Raw genomic sequence first — 19,918 nt, 5'->3', positions numbered from 1 at the left:
AACACAGGGATCAACATGCCTTCAACAGGCCTAATGAGATTCTTGGATACGGGAAAGGCCAACCAACCAACCCTATCACAAATGGAGACTCCCTCAGTGAGCCCCATTGATCCTCCATATGTTGTTTCGCCAGGAGCCTCAGTACAATCTGAGCCCACAAGTGGCAGCTTTACCTTCCCAGATCTAGCTCATCTTTCTCTTAATGACACTACGGCTACCATGCATATCCCAGTGGTGAGCATGACAAGAAGTACACCATGGAGTTCATTTGTTAACACTGCGCCGATGCCTAGTAGCACAGTGCCCCCAACTATACCTACATGTATGTATCAATCATGTGCACCTGTCGTACCTCAGCCTCATGTAGCTCCTACACCTCCGATTATTCCAAGAGCTTACAATCCACAATGGCATTATCCAAGCTCTTATACAAGTGGAGCCATGCCATTTAATAATAACATGCCATATCAGGCACCCCCTATGCCTAGGGCCACGCCTGTAAACTTTGGACCACCGTCTAGGACACCAACATACGAAATATGGGACCCAAGAGCGGCGCGTATGCCAAGGCCAAGGCCAAGGCCAGCTCCCATCTCACATGTGGTTCCAGGAGCACATACACCCATTATACTTGCTCAAATAGGAGATTTGGCAGCATTTGCTCAAACTATCGGTCGCTCTATTGCGGAAAACATGCGTAGTGCACCTGATAGAGAGCCTGGGAGCAAGGCAGTTCAAGTAGCTAAACTCACATAGAAATTCAGTGGAGACGGAGATGCTAGAAAGCATATGGAAGTCTTTGAACATGTGTGCGATTCCTTGGAAGAGCACAATGAGGTACATAAGTGTAAGGCTTTGAGTTTGACCCTAAGCGGAAAGGCTGGAGATTGGTATAGAACCTTAAGAGTAGAAGAGAAAACGATCTACTCTACTCTTAGGAGACTGTTCTTAAAAGAATACATACGAGAGGGAGTACTTTGGGGTGTAGCCTCTCAGCTCCAGAAAGCCCAACGAGAAGAAGGTGAATCCGTGAGAGACTTCATTAGTCGCCTAAAGAATTTGAATTCCTGATGCAATCCAAACGAGCGATTCACCAACAACCAATTGCTCGATAGATTCATTAGGGGACTACGACATGAAAGTATCTATAATGGCCTAGTCATTAGAGGTATCACTACTTGGGAAGCAGTCACCATGAATGCAATCCAATTGGAGGATAATTTAATGATTACAGGAGAAAGAGTGTCCGCCAAGCCGAAGTCTAGTAGCTCGCAAGCGTCAGGGCATGAGCCAATGAAGATAAAGCCAATCGTGAAAGAGCAAACGATATCTGAGATGACTTTGGCAGATCTCACCAAGGCCATCCAAGAAAGCCTTAGGGGTAATCGTGCTCCACAAAACACTCATATGTATCCAAGAAGGGAGCAACAATGGTGCTCAATTTGCTTGGGCCCACATACTACGAGTGAATTCCCTACTTTCAGAGTAAAGTTTAACGGGACTTGTAACGCGTGTGGTAGGTATGGCCATCAAGCGAAGGATTGCCTAATGCTTAAACGCATCATGGAAAATAGACCGCCTATAGCTTGGGCAGACTCACCTCGAGTTCCTGCATTGATGCCTACCCCACCCATGGAGCAACAGTTGCCATTACAGCACACGGTCCCTAGAACCCAAAATGTGGTCCAAACCACACCGTTGCCACCTCCAGTGCTAGGACCGCAACCCCCTCATCCAAGAGTTACACCTATGAACCAAATAGGTTGCGAGTCATCTAGTACTTATTTAGATTGCGAAGAGGACATAGACTCTAGTATCACCTATGGAGTCGACATGCTTGAGGAGTGTCCCATGTACTATATGGAAGACCATTGGAGACAAATCAAACCGGTATATCAAGCTACTGCGCTAGCAGCAAGAGGCCAAAACATTAATAGTTTTGCCAGGAGACCACCTCTTCAGTGCTACGAATGTGGTGGACCACATCGAGTAGCTGAGTGCCCCATTAGAATGCAAAAGAATGTTGCACTAATGCAAACAAGTCAAGGGAGTGCATTGGCAATGCCAATACTCACTTGTAATCGTTGTGGCATAGATCATTTGATCGCACAGTGTCCTAACAATCCAAACGCACCGAAAATCACACCATTGAACATAATAGAGATTATTGATGGGAGACCACCAACTATAAACATAGCACCAGTGAATGCACTCACACGGTCGATGCTCCAAAAGCAGAATTACATCCTCGAAGAGAGAGATGCTGCATCCATTGGTCGAGCGAGAAAGAAGAAAACATGAAGAAAGAAATCCCTTAATGCTTCTAGCTCAAAACCTAGTTCAAAGACTAACATAGGGACAGGAGAGGATCCCGTGTATATGAATGACCCTGAGGATGACTCAGATTCGATAGAGACCACGGAGACCAAAACTATTACTACAAAGGAAAAAAGCCAGTGAGGAGGATCACGAGAGGGAATTACGACGAACACCAAAAGAGTATTCAAAGTTAAACCACCCAGTTGTGAACCCCCAAGATAAGCCACGAGAGACAAAAAATGAGGATTGCAAGAGAAAGATTGGAACCTATCCAAACCCAACAGTGGAAATTGAACGAGTCCAACAACTGAGGGGTTTGGTGGAAGAAACTCAACGAACATTAGAACCTGAACCCAAACATATCCAGATGTCGGACACAGTGTTTCCCACACAAGTTCAACCTCACAAGAACTACAGGCCGTTAGCTATACCCAGTATCATTCGGGAAGAGAGTGAGGGTAGGACATCTGAAAGTGGACACACACCTTTCCTACTAGAGAGAATGTTTGGTGAGGGAATGCCCGACCCCCTTGAGGAAGTGGAGATTCCATCTTCACCATTCTCTTGTCAGGGTCCTACATCCCACAAGATGCCATTAAATGTTGCCAAATTGATGGATTTCATGTCTTCAGAAGTTAGAACCACCATCATGTCCAAACTATATAAAGACCCCGAGCTAGTCTCAGCTCTTCGAGCCTTCCTCAATGGAGAATTACAGGCCAGATTACCACAGTTTGCACATATGAACAAACCTGACTCGGTAATGAATGATGAGGAACATTTAGCACCACCATCTGACCTAGCGGGACATGAATCTGTAATTGAAGTACCCGTTAACAAGTTGGGGCAATACTTTGAAGGTGATGAATCTAATGCTACTCTACCAATCACTACTAAAGGATTAACTGTAAAGGGGGTCCTTGACGGTGGTGCGGGAGTCAGCATGGTGACAAAGAGTTGTTGAGAGTCTATGGGGCGACCTCACCTTGAAGCCACAAGAGTAGTGGTAAAAATGGCTAATGGATCTATTGTTACGCCTATTGGAATGCTAAAGGATCTCAGAATCAAGGTCTTGGGACACAAGGTAAGGCAGACTTTCATTGTTATGGATTTTTCCAAGAATCCTATGTCATTTGAGATGATCTTAGGGCGTCCAATCATGAGGGAAGCAAAAATGGTGCATGACTGGTCCAAAAACCACGTCTACTTACAGTTCCAAGACTCTGTCATTCGAGTTGATCTTTTAAGTGGTCGAACGCATCCTCTAGGAAATAAATTCATCATTGATAATCGATCAGACACAACAATTCACTCAGCTCCATTACAGTATTGTGACACGTGTAACGAAGACACGGATATTGGGGAGAACTCTCCTTATATGGATATCCTACCCGGAATGGCTGAGTCAGACAATGTCGATTGGGTACACCTAGCGGCAACTATAGATACATGGGGAGCTAGAGGAACAACCAGGGTAACACCAGATGGGGAAGAGATACCACACATTGCACCAGTAAACATGTTAGGTGTAGCGCATGTAACATCCGATGATAAGAAAGAGGCACACCTATCTGAGAGTGAAACCGATGATTCCTCAAAGGCTTCAGGCCAATACACATCAGAAACGAAATCTCAGGGAGAAATGGATTCAGAACCTAAGGAAACATCGAGTGAACCAAGTATAGAAACTGAACACTCAAGGCCTAGTACGACCATCTATGGTAATTTATATGAGAGTGAAGAAGATACAAGCGAAGACCTATCATGCGAGTCGAGTTCAAACATTTACCAAAATCAAAACCTTAACAAGAAACAAAGGTCATATAAGAGACGACGATATCGAGAAAATGTGAGAGCTAGGATAAACAAGGAAAGATCTACTGCAGAATGGCTTAGCTATCTAGGGGCATGTGATGCTCATCGAAAGCTAGTAGACAATTGGGGTGAACATCTCCAGAGTGTCATGTGGTGCAGCCCGCGACCCATTGACCTCGCTCAATTGGAGGTTACAGAGCCGAAATTGAGTCGAACTATAAGAAGACGTCAAATCCGAGAGTTAGCACAACAACAAAAGGAGGCAGAACTAAAAGAAAGGTCTCCGTCAGGACAAGAGCCTGCTGACTTACATACGGCTCGTGAACATTTTAAATCTTATACCACGGGGGAGCAAAAGGTTGTGTATGCCAAAGCCCAAAGAATACCTACCAATGGAAGCAGTGGAGTCTACGATGGTCCAGCGGTAGTTAAAGAGATAGAATTAGCAGAACCAGGTGAGGAGTCTAAACCAGTCTTTATTGCTCAAGACCTTACCGAAACTGAAGAGGCTCTACTTAAGGAGCTCCGCAAGGAATACAAGGATATCTTTGCTTGGACATATCATGACATGAAGGGCGTTCCACCTTCTGTGGTGCAACATACAATTCCCATGATCAACACTGCTAAACCCGTCCAGCAACGACCATATCCAATGAATCCTAAGTACGCCAAAATTGTACAAGAGGAGATTGAAAAACTTATCCAATGTGGATTTATATACCCTATTGAGCACTCAGAATGGGTTTCTCCAATAGTCATTGTGCCAAAAAAGAATGGGAAACTAAGAGTGTGCGTGGACCTCAAGAAATTTAATGCAGCTACTAGGAGAGATCATTATCCCTTGCCATATTCAGAACATGTGCTTGAAAGAGTTGCGGGCAAGGAAGCTTATAGCTTTTTAGATGGGTACTCTGGTTACAATCAAATCACAATTGCATTAGAGGACCAAGCTAAAACTGCTTTTATCACAGAGTTTGGAGTGTTTGCATTTCGTGTTATTGCTTTTGGCTTAACAAATGCCCCTGCTACATTCCAATGATTAATAAACACTGCGTTTAAAGAATTTCTAAGGGAGTTTTGTGAAGCTTTCCTAGACGACCTTTGTGTTTATTCTTCTTGGGAGAAGCATTTGTTATATCTACGAAAAATATTTGAAAGGTGCAGATTTTATCGCATCTCATTGAACCCTTTCAAATGCCAATTTTGGGTTAAGCATGGAGTCATTCTAGGGCATATAGTGTCCAAGAACGGGATATCCACAGATGAGAGTAAGATTAAAGCCATTGCCGATTTGCCACCACCTACTAACTATAAAGGAGTTCAAAGATTTATGGGCCATGTTGGTTATTATCGAAGGTTTATTTTAAACTTTGCCGAGATAGCGCGTCCATTGTACAAGCTTCTTATCGAGTTTCACTGGACGGAAGAATGTCATCAATCTTATGAGTTATTAAAGAAGGCCCTAACAAGTGCTCCAATCCTGCAAACACCTGATTGGAATGTACCTTTTCATGTGCATATTGATGCATCAAACTTTGCTATTGGGTGTGTTCTAACTCAACCAGGAGAACATAAATTGGACTACCCTATTAGCTTTGCAAGTCGCCAATTAAATGATGCCGAGATGAACTACACTACTACAAAGCGCGAAGGTCTAGCTATGATTTACGCAGTAAAGAAATTTCACTATTACCTTCTTGCTACCAAGTTTGTGTTTTATGTTGATCATCAAGCATTGCTATATTTGGTAAACAAGCCGTGTTCCACAGGTCGAATTACACGATGGTTATTAGTTCTTCTTGAGTTTGACTTCACCGTTGTTGTGAGGCCTGGGAGAAAACATGTCATGGCGGATCATTTATCTCGTATCCCTAATGGCGAAGCTCCTACGGGGGTTGATGATGAATTGCGTGATACTCCTTTGTTCATTGTTGAGGCAATGCCTGAATGGAGTAAAAAGATTGTTAACTTCTTAGTTAATGGTTTTCCACCCAAAGAGCTGCGAAAAGATATAGCTCGAAAATTAATCAAGGAATGTGAACCCTATTGCTTACTGGCGGGAACTCTCTATAAGAGAGGAAAAGATGATGTTCTTAGACGCTGTGCCCGCGAGGATGAGTATTTATATATTCTACAAGAGGCACACATGGGCGTAGCTGGTGGTCACTTTTCAGGAAAGTTGACTGCCCGAAAGATCTTACAGTTAGGCTATTGGTGGCCCACTTTGTTTAAGGATGCATCACTTTTTGCAAAGGGATGTGATGAATGCCAACGCTTTAAGAAGCCACAAAGAAGTGATAGGATGCCTCTACATCCCATCAAGTTAACCCAACCATTTGAAACGTGGGGCTTAGACTTTGTAGGACCGATTAGTCCGACTGCACGTAACACGCAATCACGATATATCATTGTGGCTACCGACTATGTAACCAAATGGGCTGAAGCAAAAGCAACACGAAAGGCGGATCCAAAAACAACAGCTAAGTTCCTCTTTGAGAACATTATCACACGTTTTGGATGCCCCTTTGAACTTGTGAGTGACAATGGAACTCATTTTATAAATGAAGTAATAAAAGAACTCACATCAAACTTCATGATATCTCACCACAAGTCTACACCCTATTATCCCCAAGCAAATGGCCAAGCTGAGAGTACCAACAAAACTCTCATCTCCATTTTGACAAAGACAGTTGAGGCTCATCGCACTAATTGGGACCTAAAGCTTACATCAGCTTTATGGGCTTATCGTACTGCGTATAAAGTTACTATTAATTGCACACCATTTAAGATGGTGTATGGCCAAGAAGCAGTTATGCCATGGGAGTTTGTCATTCCTAGTCTTCGAGTAGCTTCGCAAGAAGGTTGGGATGGTAACCCCTTAGTTGAGCGATTATATATCCTGGAAAGGCTAGATGAAGAGAGGCAATTAGCTGTGCGAAATGCTCTAGTGGAGAAGGATAGGAGAAAGAAGTGGTTTGATAGCCATTTAAAGGATAAAGACATCAAGGTTGGTGATAAAGTTCTTATGTACGGGGTACGTAATGAAAAGAAGAAATTGAAATACGTTGGTAAGGGACCATATCGAGTGTGTAAAATTACCCCGCAAGGTACCATTCGTGTGGAGACTCTAGATGGAGTTGAAACCATTGGATTCCTTAATGGGAGTAAATTCAAAAGATATTATGATCCTCTAAGCCAGGAAGAGTTGCAAGCTATCCATCAAAAGAAGGCTGCCAAGGAACAAGCAGAGCTTAGAAAAATCCAAGCAAGAGTTGAGGCTCGAGAACGACAACAACGTCTTAGACGCCAACGAGAGGCTAATCTGGGAATCACGCAAACATTTTTTGAGGACACAAATTACGACTCATTAGAATCTGAGCCACCCCTACGATACCCAATTGAGCTAAATAGCCCATATGGAAAAGTCCTATGGAGTTTGGTGTCAATTAGGGAAACCGACCCTATCCCCGAGTACGATGCAAGTCAAGGGCATTAATAAAAAGAAAATTGCTATTCTTGGAGTCCTTCAGACCCCTGTTGTCTATGACAATGGAAGCATAGTGCAGAGGTTTCTAGTCATGCCCGCGGGAGCTATGGAAGGCAATGTAAACCTGGGACGCACGTGGATGTTGGCAACCAAATGCACTATTGATTGGGATACTGGTAGTGTCACGACGCGACCACCGACTCTTACCCCTATCATTCAAGCAAAGTCACCTACGTTGCAAACTCTAGCAAAGTTGAAGGATAGCCAACATTCACAAGCCAAGGTGGTTAACTCGTCTTTGCCGGCTACCCATGAACCTAGCACTTCAACACTTGTAGTTGCAGCAAGCAATAATATTGCAAGTACTCAACCTGCACGACCTAAGAGTACATATCAATGGGTCCCCAAGGCCTTACTTCCAACTACCTCAACCCTCCCATCCATTCCAAGAAAAAATTTCCCCGGAAAACCAAGAGCGCGCCCTAGGAGAGTCAAGACCAAATCACGATGGATTCCAAAACAACTATTAGAAGCCCAAGGCTACTATGATGGAAATGAGCAAATTTGGGTACCTAAACGTAAATGTGTCCTTCCCTATCGACAACAAACCCATATGAGTCAAACAGTGTAACGCTAAAGCCAATGGAAAACCGTGGGAAAGGAAAGATCACAGAATGCTACACACCTAGTCCAGAGCTAGTTTGGGCTCCAAGGCAAAACCAATTTATTCCACCTAGCTCAGGAAGGGGGGAGTTCCATGAAGCTTCTAGCTCCTCATGTAATACATCCATAGAGGTAAAAGCTTCTACACAGCCTCCACCTACAATAGTGGACCTCCATGAAGCTACAAAGGAATCCACACCTTCCAGTGTTCAAGAATCACCTGATGAACCACTTCAAGTTCGATCCTGGGAGAGTACCTTACCACCCTTGCAACTCGACGAGGCACCTAAGGTAGTAGAAAACTACTTGCAAAAATCTTTACCTATAACAACTTGGAACAACTGGTTTCAAAGGGTGCCGACATCATTTCAAACGATATGATCTACCCAAGAAAGGGGGGAGTGTTTGTGGATATCCATTCATCACTTGCTTCCCTCTCAACCTTTCTCCCTGACCTCTTAATCTCCAATCTTCGGGAATGTATATATAAAGCCTTATACTCACAAAAACAAGATAAAAAAGTAAAAGAGCAAGAGCCATAACACAAAATCATAAAAACAAATTATGCACAAGAACACGACCCTTGTAATATTTGCACTCTAACCATCATCTATTTGCGTGTACAGATATGGCTAGTACGGTAGAGTCATCCACTCCTGCCTTGGACGAGAGGTACCCTCGTTACTTTTCACAAATATTTCACATGGTCTTTCCAGTGCTTGCATGTGAATGGGATTTGATAGGTACGCTAGCATGTGAGAGGAATTTTGAGGAGTTAGAATGGCTGATACGTCTCTTGACCACGTCTGATCCATACTTAGTAGAGAGCGTTTCTCCCATTGCACAAGCCTACCCTTTTGACCAAGATGACTATAGGCGTCTAGTGACCTTCTTAGTAAACATGGGCACCTATGATGAAGAAGAAAATTTACAGGACTACACGGATGGCACATATGGTCTCATGGATGATGACTTTGTTTATCTCGACGACGAGGATAGGGGTTTAGCCTTAGGGTTTCCCCCCAACCTCTACAATATCCTATTCCCTTGACTCTCTAGGGGAGTGCAAGTAATTAGGTTAGGGTTCCTTATGTTTTTTGTTGTGTTCAATAAGTGTTGGTACCTTTTCCCAATAATGTGCCTCCTGGAGATATTCCTTTTGTTTCCTAGTGTGTACAGGAGCGTGTTGCTATTGATAGGATTTGGACCTTCATGGAATCTTTATCTCGACTCACTCTTCAAATCAAGCGCGACCATCGACACAAACAGGTGTTTCTTGTCCATTAGCATTGCCCCTTATCTTTTTTGCATCCATGATTGTCTGCTTTAATTGTGATTGGTAGCCTAATATTCACCGCATTTGCTTAGTATCAAACATTTAATTCAATGTAATTTTTTGTCATAATCACTTGTCTATGTTTAAAATCAAGCAGTCCGACTAAGCTAGTTTGACCAAGTTAGGTGTTAGAGATCTTCTCTTAATACCATGGGGAATGCCTTCCTAATAATAAATGGTTACTTAGGTTCTTAATCCGATTTAGGCAGCATTGTGTGAAATGTACCAGGGCTTTCTAGTGAGCTTGACCCTATTGACCGTTCGCTTAAGTATTATAAAGGGAGTTTACTAGTGTGATGAGCCTGGGGAGGTGTATCAGTGTTAAATGACCCCCCAAAGTTACAAAATTAAAATGCTGAAAATGAACAAACAAAAAATCAAAGTGCCACAATGTAAAATCTTAAGCTGGAAGAGAAATCTCAGCTTGATTGGGTACTTCACTCACATGTATCGCCTATGGTACTAGAGCCCTAGAGGTTCCCAGTATGGGCGCTTTTTCTTGAAAAGCAAAAAACCCAAGGCATACAAAATAAGCACACACATCAAAATTGAATCACTGTGAAAAGAATTTGGGGGGTCAAAGAAAAAGTAATCAGTCAGGCGATGATTTCATGAGAAATTCCTTTTATGGTAGCTTAACTACAAGGTCTTCTAGATATAGCCTCTAGTCAGCCCTCGAACATGAATACTTGGCTCTCGCGATTAAACAACTTAATTGACCACAGAAAATTAAGAAGCTTACCCATGGCATTAATATTCGATCTCTAGTGCCTTTCGACCGTCAAATTAGCGACCCCAGACTTGTTTAATTTTTTACCTTTACATCTGTTTATGCATTTGATTACATTGCAATTTAATGTTCATTGCTGACAAATTGTTTGAAATTCTTTTACCAATCAATTTGTCTACCTAAAATTGCATATGCTTTTTAATCGCTTATGAAAATGCAATTACTATGCAATGTTGTTTGATTTTGCAGTGACTAATGAAGGCTAAGGACATTCATCTCAAATGCTCTTCCACCTCGACCAACGAGCTTCAACTCAATAGCTTCCGAGGATGGAATCTACATCAGGAAGGGGGGCATGTTAACCCTCACGGCTCACGGACACCCTATCACCTACGAGACGGACGTTGTAACCTACGGTGGACATTGTATTATTTATTTGGTAGAGTCAGGTACCGGGCTTGTCGGTCCAATAGGAAAAGGGTAAGAGTGATCGCCGATGAGAGGTGCACTCTAACTGGGACATTCAAGGGATTAGTTGGCTAAGCATGGGCGCCCAAGTGTGAATGGGGTGAGCTCATATAAAAGCCAACTAAACCTAAAATTCACTTATTCTCTCATTTGTGCAATAGAAGAGTGCTCTTGCTCCATCTCCATCTCCATCTTCTTCTTCTTCACCTCCTTGTGTGTGTGTGTGTATGTGTGTGTGTGTGTGTGTGTGTGTGTGTGTGTGTGTGTGTGTGTGTGTGAGAGAGAGAGAGAGAGAGAGAGAGAGAGCGAGAGCGATCGAGCATTGCGGCGGCACGACGGCGGTGAAGCGGTTGAGCGCGACATAGCGGCGTCTCCTTCTTCTTCGCGGCGAGGAATCCTCCACGGCAGGAGCATAGAGCGGTGAGTGACACACCATTGCCCTCTTTTGAGCTTACTAGTTAAGCTAGTTGTGTGCTTGGAGTCGTCTGTGGATCGCACACAGTGTTAGGCAAGGCCCTTGCTTCGACAGTGCGGCAAGGAGCGCACAAACCTGTTTCTTAGAGGATGTGTTCGACCCGTCACAAGATCCACTCGAATGACACAATCTTGGAACTGCAGGTAGACATGGTTCTTAGACCAGTCATGCACCATTTTGGCTTCCCTCATGAAAGGACGTCCTAAGATAATCTCCAATGCCATAGCAGGCACCGTGGGTGGAGATGCTCCAGAGACTACATATGGAGTAGGTATTGGCATTGGGCTTGGTGCATAGGAAGCCCTTGGGTTCCACGTTGGGTACAATGTTGTGCCATGTGGTGGTCCAAAGTTCATATGTGTGGCCCTAGGCATAGCAGACGTCGGATGTGACATGCTAATGCTAGCCGGTATAGTCCCATGGAAATAAGAACTTGGGTGTTGTGGTTGTGGAGCATAGGAAGTTGAAACAATGGGAGGGGTAGGGACTACATGAGTACGAGGACCCATGGGTGTATACGATTGGTACACACTTGTAGGTACTATTGCAGGCATTGAGCTACCATGTAGCGGTGCTTTACTAACAAATGAGATCCATGGATTGTTTCTCGGCATGCCCATCATTGGGGTAGGCATGGTAGCCGTGGTGTCATCAAGGGAAAGATGAGCTAGACTTGGAAAGGTGAAGCTATCACTTGTGGGCTCAGATTGCACTAAGACCCCTGGCGAAACAACATATGGGGGATCCATCGGACTTACCGAGGGAGTCTCCATTTGCGATAAGATCGGCCTTTCCTGTATCCAAGAATCTCATGAGACCCGTTGAAGGCATGTTGATCCCCTTGTTCTGTCTCTCTAACTGAATGAACCTATGGATGACCTCACAAACTCTTTGTTGTTGATCCTCCACACTAGTAGCACCCATTGTGGATTGTAGGACATCTAACCAACCCACGTGATAGGTGTGACCTGTGTATAGGTCGGTCAAAGTTTCTGTTTGTAGTTCGTACTCCCAGTTCTCATTTAGGAACACTCCATCTAGGATTGAGGTGTTAGGGATGTCCTTTGAGCTAGATGCAATGTTGCTTTCTAGGGGTTGGCCCTTAGCGGTTGCTAAGTCAAGAGCATTCGATTGCTCTCTTAGCAAGGATATTGACATAGGGGCTTTCGCTTTTAACTCTCTTCGTTGCTCCGCCTTACGTAAACTCTCAACTTCCTTTTCCCTCGCTGCAAGGATATATCGCTCAACCTCTTGCACTTCGGCAAGGCTTCTACCATCAGGTAATATGACCTCGGAAGGAAATAACTCTGAAGAGTCAGGAGGTGCAGTGAATGAAGTATTCACGTGCACATTCTCTAACGGGATAGGGTCTACGTTGGTCACGAATGGAGAATTTACTTCCCCACCCCCCTCATTTACATCATTAGCTCCATGTTTGGAGTGAGTGGCTCTACTAAAGGTTTCCTTCAGGCGGCTAAGCGTGCTCGGCCCGGACCCCGGACCCATGGCATGCATGTCTTGGCTTGAACTATCGGGATTAGGCATTGGAAAACCCTCCATGACATCGTGGTTAGAGGAAGACTCACTAGCCGCTATGTTCGGGTCTTGGTTTGTACTACCTTGGGTCCCCGTCGAGGGTCCGAAACCTAAAGTAGGTGGATATTGAGAACTCGCGTAAGTCAAAATTCTCTCTAGTTGCTCCGTCTCTAGCACACGACCAGAGCACAGATGCATGTGCCTTTGGCACCCTACAAGCGTCAGCGAATAACCTCGAAGGTTAACCGCTTACCTTTTTTAAGTGTCTGTTTTCACTCGTGTTTTTTACATTTTTAATGTTTTTAATGTTTGATTTTTTTGGTTAAAGTGTGTGATAGCTCGAAACAAGCGTATCACTTAGAGGGTCGCTGTGTGCTTTACAACACAATTTTCGGGCATCTAAAGTTCCGTTGGTCCTCAAAAAATCGATTTTTAGCTACGTGTGAAGCTAAAATTCATTTTTTTTAAAGGCGACTAAAGCCTAGGCCTGAGCGTGAGCTTCGGCTTGGGTCTGGGAGATATTCCCGATCCCGATCCTACCTTTAAATTATTTTTTTTTTTTAATTTTTTTATTTTTATTTTAATTTTTTTAAAGGATAAGGTCGTTGCGGCCTGCGCGAGAGCACACACACACACTCTATCTACCTACTTCTAACTAATACACCTACTGTTACACACAAACACACTCTATAAGCTCTCACAGATCTACTTCCTACTTATTGTACATTACATTACACAAAACTAACAACTTTAATACACAAAGAATAAACACAGTACCTTTGAAAACTCCATTAACAAAGAAAACTAACAACCTTAATACACAGAGAATAAACACAGTACCTTTGAAAACTCCATTAACAAAAAAAATACACAGTATAACACAAAATCCTTCTTCTCAACACACACCCTCCTTCCTTACCTTTCCTACAATAGAAATTGCACCACAAAAGAAGCACAGAGTGCCATTTAAGCTTAGTGTATGGCATTCCCCGACAGCGGCACCAAAAATGTGCGCGTATGTCGCACGTGTCAATGCAAGGAACTTGCCGATACTGTTACCATATACATGTGGTAGTGATGTGTGTGAACACACTAGGACCGCCGGGGCATTTTTTCCCTCTTTAGGAGGTTTTTTCCCCCGTGCATTGTATATACGCCCATCACTCTAGGGCTATCTATCTTTCCATTGCACACTAAGTAACACACTATCTATTGTGTGCCTTGAGCTTCCTTCGTCTTCTCCAAGCTATGTGTGTTTCTCTGCAACCCTAATTCCAACAATTGGTATCAGAGCAGGTTACGTCCTCTCGGGCTTAGTCGCCAGCTGCTCCAGCACACGCCTGCTCACTTTCTCCGATTTCAGTGAGCTTTGGCGAGTGTTCGCAGGTCGACAAAAATTTGGGCTCATTTCGGCCTCCGTTTCCACTACAGGCAGTACTGCACAGGCTATTTCGTCATTTTGTGCAGAATTTCTGTCAGTGCCGTTTTTTGCATAACAGGTGCCTTATAGTCTTCTACGGTTTGTGCTATATAGCACAGGTTGTTCCCGCTCTGTTTCTCCTATTTTCGGGCAGTTTTCACATCAGGTGCAGCATTTACCATGGCTGACAACAACAACACAGATGTGTTCAAGATGTTTGTTGCTGAGGACAGGTTGGATGGGGACAACTACCCTATGTGGGCTTATATGATGCAACATGTTCTTGTGTCAAAGGGTGTCTGGAACATTGTGCAGGGCATTGATGTACGTCCTAGTTCTGAGGATGTAGGCGATGTTGAGGATGTTGCAGGTCTTGCTGCAAGGATTGCAGCTGTTAGAGTTGTTTTGCCTACGGCAGAACAAGCTCGTTGGGATGTTAAGGATGCGTAGGCTCATGCATTGATTGCGTTGTCTGTGAAGCGCACCATTGTTCCTCACATCCGTTCAGCAAAATCTGCAAAACAGGCTTGGGATATTCTAGTAGGTCTTTATGCAAGCCGCAATGAGGCTAAAATTGCTTTGTTGCGTAAAGAGCTGGAGTCGAAGATTATGCATGAGGAAGATGATATGGAAACTTTCCTTGCTAGTGTCAAGGATATCAATGAGCAGCTTATTTCTGCAGGTGAAGTCATTTCAGACAGTTCCCTTGTGCAGACTGTTCTTGATGCCTTACCATATTCCTACCAGACTTTTGCTAGTACTTGGAGACTGATGACCCAACGAAATCCTGAAGTTGTCAAGTTTGATGTATTATGCACATTGCTGTTGCAAGAGTCACTTTCTAGAAAAAACAGGACTAGGCAGCGTGCAGTTGAACAGGCTTTTATTGCTTCTCAAAGAAAGGGTGGTAACAGTAATGCAGCCACTTCTTATGGTTCTGCTGCGAGTGGCAAAAATTATGTTCCTAATGCTTCTGCTGGCAGTACTTCGTCTGGCAATTCTGGTGATAAGGGCAAAAAGAAGATGCGTTGCCATTATTGTAAAGACAATGATCACTTGATCAAGTCGTGTCCTAAGTTGAAGGCCAAAGAGGCTAAGAAGAAAGAGGGCAGTTCCACTGCAAATGCTGGTTCCACTACAAATGCAGCCATTGTTGAGTCTTCTGTGAAAGGAGACTGTGATGCTGATGTTGATGCCGAATGGGCTTTTAGCGCAGAGTGCACTTACAATCCTGCTGTCCATGATGCATGCTTGTTTGCTGCAGATTCACATGTGTGGTATTTCGACAGTGGTGCTACAAAGCACATTACCTCACATCGTGAATTGTTTACCTCTCTCGAGTCTGTCCCTCATGGGAAATTCAGTCACTTGTGCCAACAACGCCTCTTATCCAGTTCAAGGAGTTGGAAAGATTGTGCTCACTGCTGCTAATGGCAATTCCTTCACATTTGTTGATGCACTTTATGTACCTGGGATCAAGAAAAATGTCTTGTCTGTATCCGCACTTGCTAGACTTGGACTTGTAGTCAAATTTGTGGATGACAGATGTACAGTTCATGATCTCAGTTTCGGTGATGAAATTGTTGCATCTGGGCTTTTGTGCTGTGGGCTGTATAAGCTCACTTTGTATGACAAGTGTGGAATTTTTTTTGCAAATGTTGTTGCACATTCAAGGGTTATTTCAGATGCAAAACTTTGGCATGCACGTTTTGGTCATCTGAATTTTGCCAGTTTGTTGCGTTTGCAGAAATCTGATATGGTTGCTTCTTTGCCGCCTCTTGAAGCACCTGTCAAACATGTTTGTGAAGGTTGTATTTTGGGTAAGATGCAGCGTTCTAAATTTCCAAAGGATGGTTCAATTCGAGCCACATGCAGGTTGCAGCTTGTCCATAGTGATGTTTGTGGGCCCGTGCAAACTCCCTCCTTGGGCAATTACCTGTACTTCGTGACTTTCATTAATGATTACTCCAGGCATGCATGGGTATTTCCGCTTAAAGCGAAGTCCGAAGTTTTTATGTGCTTCAAACAATTTCTGGCTATGGCTGAAAATGTCTCAAAATGTACTATGGACACCCTCCGTTCCGATCGAGGGGGGGAGTATATGTCTCAGGAATTTAATGCATTTCTAGCTAGTTGTGGGATAAAACACCAATGTACAGTGCCTTATACACCGCAGCAAAATGGTGTTGCTGAGAGGAAAAACAGGTCACTGACGGAAATGGCACGAAGTATGGTCAAAAGTCAAGCTTTGCCGCATTCTTTTTAGCTTGAGGTCCTACGAAAGCTTTGCAGTCTATTACTCCATATGAAGCATGGCATGATAGAAAGCCTTCTATTGAGCACATGCGTGTTTTTGGCTGTTTGGCATATGCTGTGGTGCCACAAGTGCAGCGCAGAAAATTGGATGATAAGGCTGTCAAATGTATTTTTGTTGGTTATAGTGTTGAAAGCAAAGGTTACAGGTTGTATCATCCGCAAACAAAACGTATCTTGGTTTCGGGAGATGTAGTGTTTTTGGAAGATTCTGTTCAGCCCTTGCTGTCATGTACTAGAGACAGTAATGTACTAGATTCTGTTCAGCCCTTGCTGTCATGTACTAGAGACAGCAATGTAAGCTCACAGGACATTTATGACACTTTGTTGCCTCTTTTCAGTGGTGGAAATATGAATGTAAGTTTCAATGAGGCAAATGTACAACCTATGGGGGTTTCTGAAAATGTTTTAGATCAGCCTATTACTGATGCAGATGTACATGATGTACTGGATGAGGAAAGGGCTGAAAATAAGCAGGCTAGAGGTATGCCAAAATGGCTGGTGCACACTTTGCGTGACAGTAAATTGGATGCACCTTTGTCTAGTCGTACTCGTTCAGGCTCTCTCCATGCATCTTATGCATCAGATTGTTATGCGTTGGCTGTGTCTAGTTTACATGATGTTGAGGAGCCTCTGTCTTTTGATGAAGCACAAAATTCAAAAAATTGGATGGCTGCCATGCAATCAGAATATGATGCACTTATAGAGAATGACACATGGACTTTATGTGATTTGCCTCCTAGCAAAAAGGCCATTGGTACGAAGTGGGTTTACAAGTTGAAACGCAAGCCGGATGGTGAGATCGATCGCCATAAGGCTCGACTTGTTGCAAAGGGTTATGCCAGCAAAAAGGCATAGATTATGAAGAGACTTTTGCTCCCACTTGTCGTATGACTACTGTGCGTTTTCTATGTGCATTGGCAGCTCATTTTGGTTGGGATGTACATCAATCAGACAATGTTACTGCTTTCTTGAATGGTGACATATTGGAGGAAGTTTATGTAACGCAGCCTCGCGGTTTTGTCATAAAAGGACAAGAGGACAAAGTGTGCAAATGTAAGAAGGCTTTGTATGGGTTGAAGCAATCTCCTCGTGCTTGGTATGAGAAAGCTGACACTCATTTGGTTAAACGAGGCTTTCGTAACAGTCCAACAGAAAGCACATTGTATGTAAAGCGTGAGGATGATGTATTTCTCATTGTGGTTCTTCATGTTGATGATTTGCTGATCACTGGACCAAATCAGAGACATATTGCTGAATTTAAGGCTGATTTGAATGCTACTTTCAAGATGAAAGATTTGGGGCTGTTGCATCATTACTTGGGTATACAGTTTAAGCAGTGTGATGGTGGTATTGCCTTGTGTCAGAAAAGTTACATAGAGACATTGCTATGTAAGTTTGGACTTGAGGATTGCAAACCTATTGCCACTCCCATGGAAACATGTTTGAAGTTAAGTGTACATGATGCTGGTGATCCTGCTGATGTCACTCTTTACCAAACTGCTGTTGGATGCCTCATTTATGTATGCAACACGAGGCCGGATATTCAGTTTGTAGTCTCACAGGTCAGCAGAATTATGCATAGCCCATGGTCTAAGCATTGGCAGGCTGTTAAGAGGATTTTTCGCTACCTTAGTGGCACTTTACATCTTGGCTTGTTTTATCCCAAGGGGGGATCATTGCCGCCAGACTTACATGATTTTTCGGACTCAGATTGGGCTGGTTGTTTTGACACGCGAGTGTCCACAAGTGGTTTTTGTTTCATGCTTGGCAGTTCATGTATATCATGGTTGAGCAAGAAGTAACCTACTGTGGCCACTTCGAGTTGTGAGGCTGAGTACAGGGCAGTCTTCACAGCTACGGTTGAGTGTGTATGGCTCAGACGCCTTATGGCTGATTTGGGTGTTGGACAGGACACTGCCAACACTATCTACACTGACAGTCAGAGCGCATTGGCAGTTACGAGGAACCCAGTTTTTCATGCTCGCACAAAACACATTGAGGTGCATTACCACTATGTCAGGGAGAGGCTCTCAACAGGAGAGATCAGCTTGGCTTATGTGCCAACACAGGACAACCTTGCAGATCTTTTCACAAAGGCATTGTCTCGTGAGAAGCTTGAAGCTTTCCGCAAAGCTTTGGGCTTACTCTCCTTTGTGGACTGATCCTGTCCTCAGGGCATGGCACTTCCCTTTACTCATGTGCCAACTCTTGTTCACCGCATAACTCCAGGGGGGATTTGTTACCATATACATGTGGTAGTGATGTGTGTGAACACACTAGGACCGCCGGGGCATTTTTTCCCTCTTTAGGAGGTTTTTTCCCCCGTGCATTGTATATACGCCCATCACTCTAGGGTTATCTATCTTTCCATTGCACAATAAGTAACACACTATCTATCGTGTGCCTTGAGCTTCCTTCATCGTAGGTCGTAGGTGATATGGTGTCTGTGAGCCGTGAGGGTTAACATCACTCGTGAGGTGTTTAGGGCCTTGGGATTGAGTTCAACGAGGTGTTTTAAGTGAAAATTCTAATCGCAACCATTGCCTAAGCTTAGAGTTTTCATCTCTTCAATTTGTGTAGTTAAAAGTGAAATTAGCTAGTTGTATGATTTATCTAGTTGATCTGTGATTTTCGATGCACTTCAATTCCAATTCTCTTACAGGAGTTGGACATGAAGATGGCTTTCTATAGAGAGCGTCTTCTCCAACTCATAGGGGGATGAATTTGTGATTTGACCCAGCTATTTGGATACACATATATCTCGTGTGTTATGGTGTACCATTGATCAGATACACGAATATCTTCACACAAGCTTGAGATTGAGACTAGTAGATTTAGAGGGATACCAACAACTAACAGGATATGCTACCTATGCTATACAAAGCCAAAGACAGCGATGCATTATATATGTCAGTGCATAGTGTATTACAAAATATGGGGCCTCTTCCATTGTCTATTCAAAGAAGGCTTTGGACCCTTCTCTAGAGTCATGAGCTATCAAGACCAAAGATGATTGGACTGTATCTACTTGAGTTACACATACACAAAGATGGTTTATTGAGGAGATATAGAGAGAGACAATCTCAAAGACAACTTATTGATTTCCGAACACTGGAAAATAGAGTAGTCACCATTGCAAAGGTCAGCTCACTCACACTCACGGTACTCTCATTGACCGAGCACTGGAGCTAAGGAGATCGAGATGCCCACGATTGAGGAGAAGAGCTTCACAACATCGACAAAGCCTACAACAAAGGATTTGAGTCATACTATCTCGACATCCAAAGTACATATGAGAATGGATTCATCACCCATTATATCACCATCTATTGGGCACCCATTATACCCCACAT

The sequence above is a fragment of the Adiantum capillus-veneris genome, chromosome 1 (assembly GCF_014529385.1).
Source record: "Adiantum capillus-veneris isolate H3 chromosome 1, ASM1452938v2, whole genome shotgun sequence".
NCBI lineage: Eukaryota > Viridiplantae > Streptophyta > Polypodiopsida > Polypodiales > Pteridaceae > Adiantum > Adiantum capillus-veneris.
The sequence above is the reverse complement of the archived record's forward strand: the minus strand, read 5'-3'. Positions refer to the sequence as shown.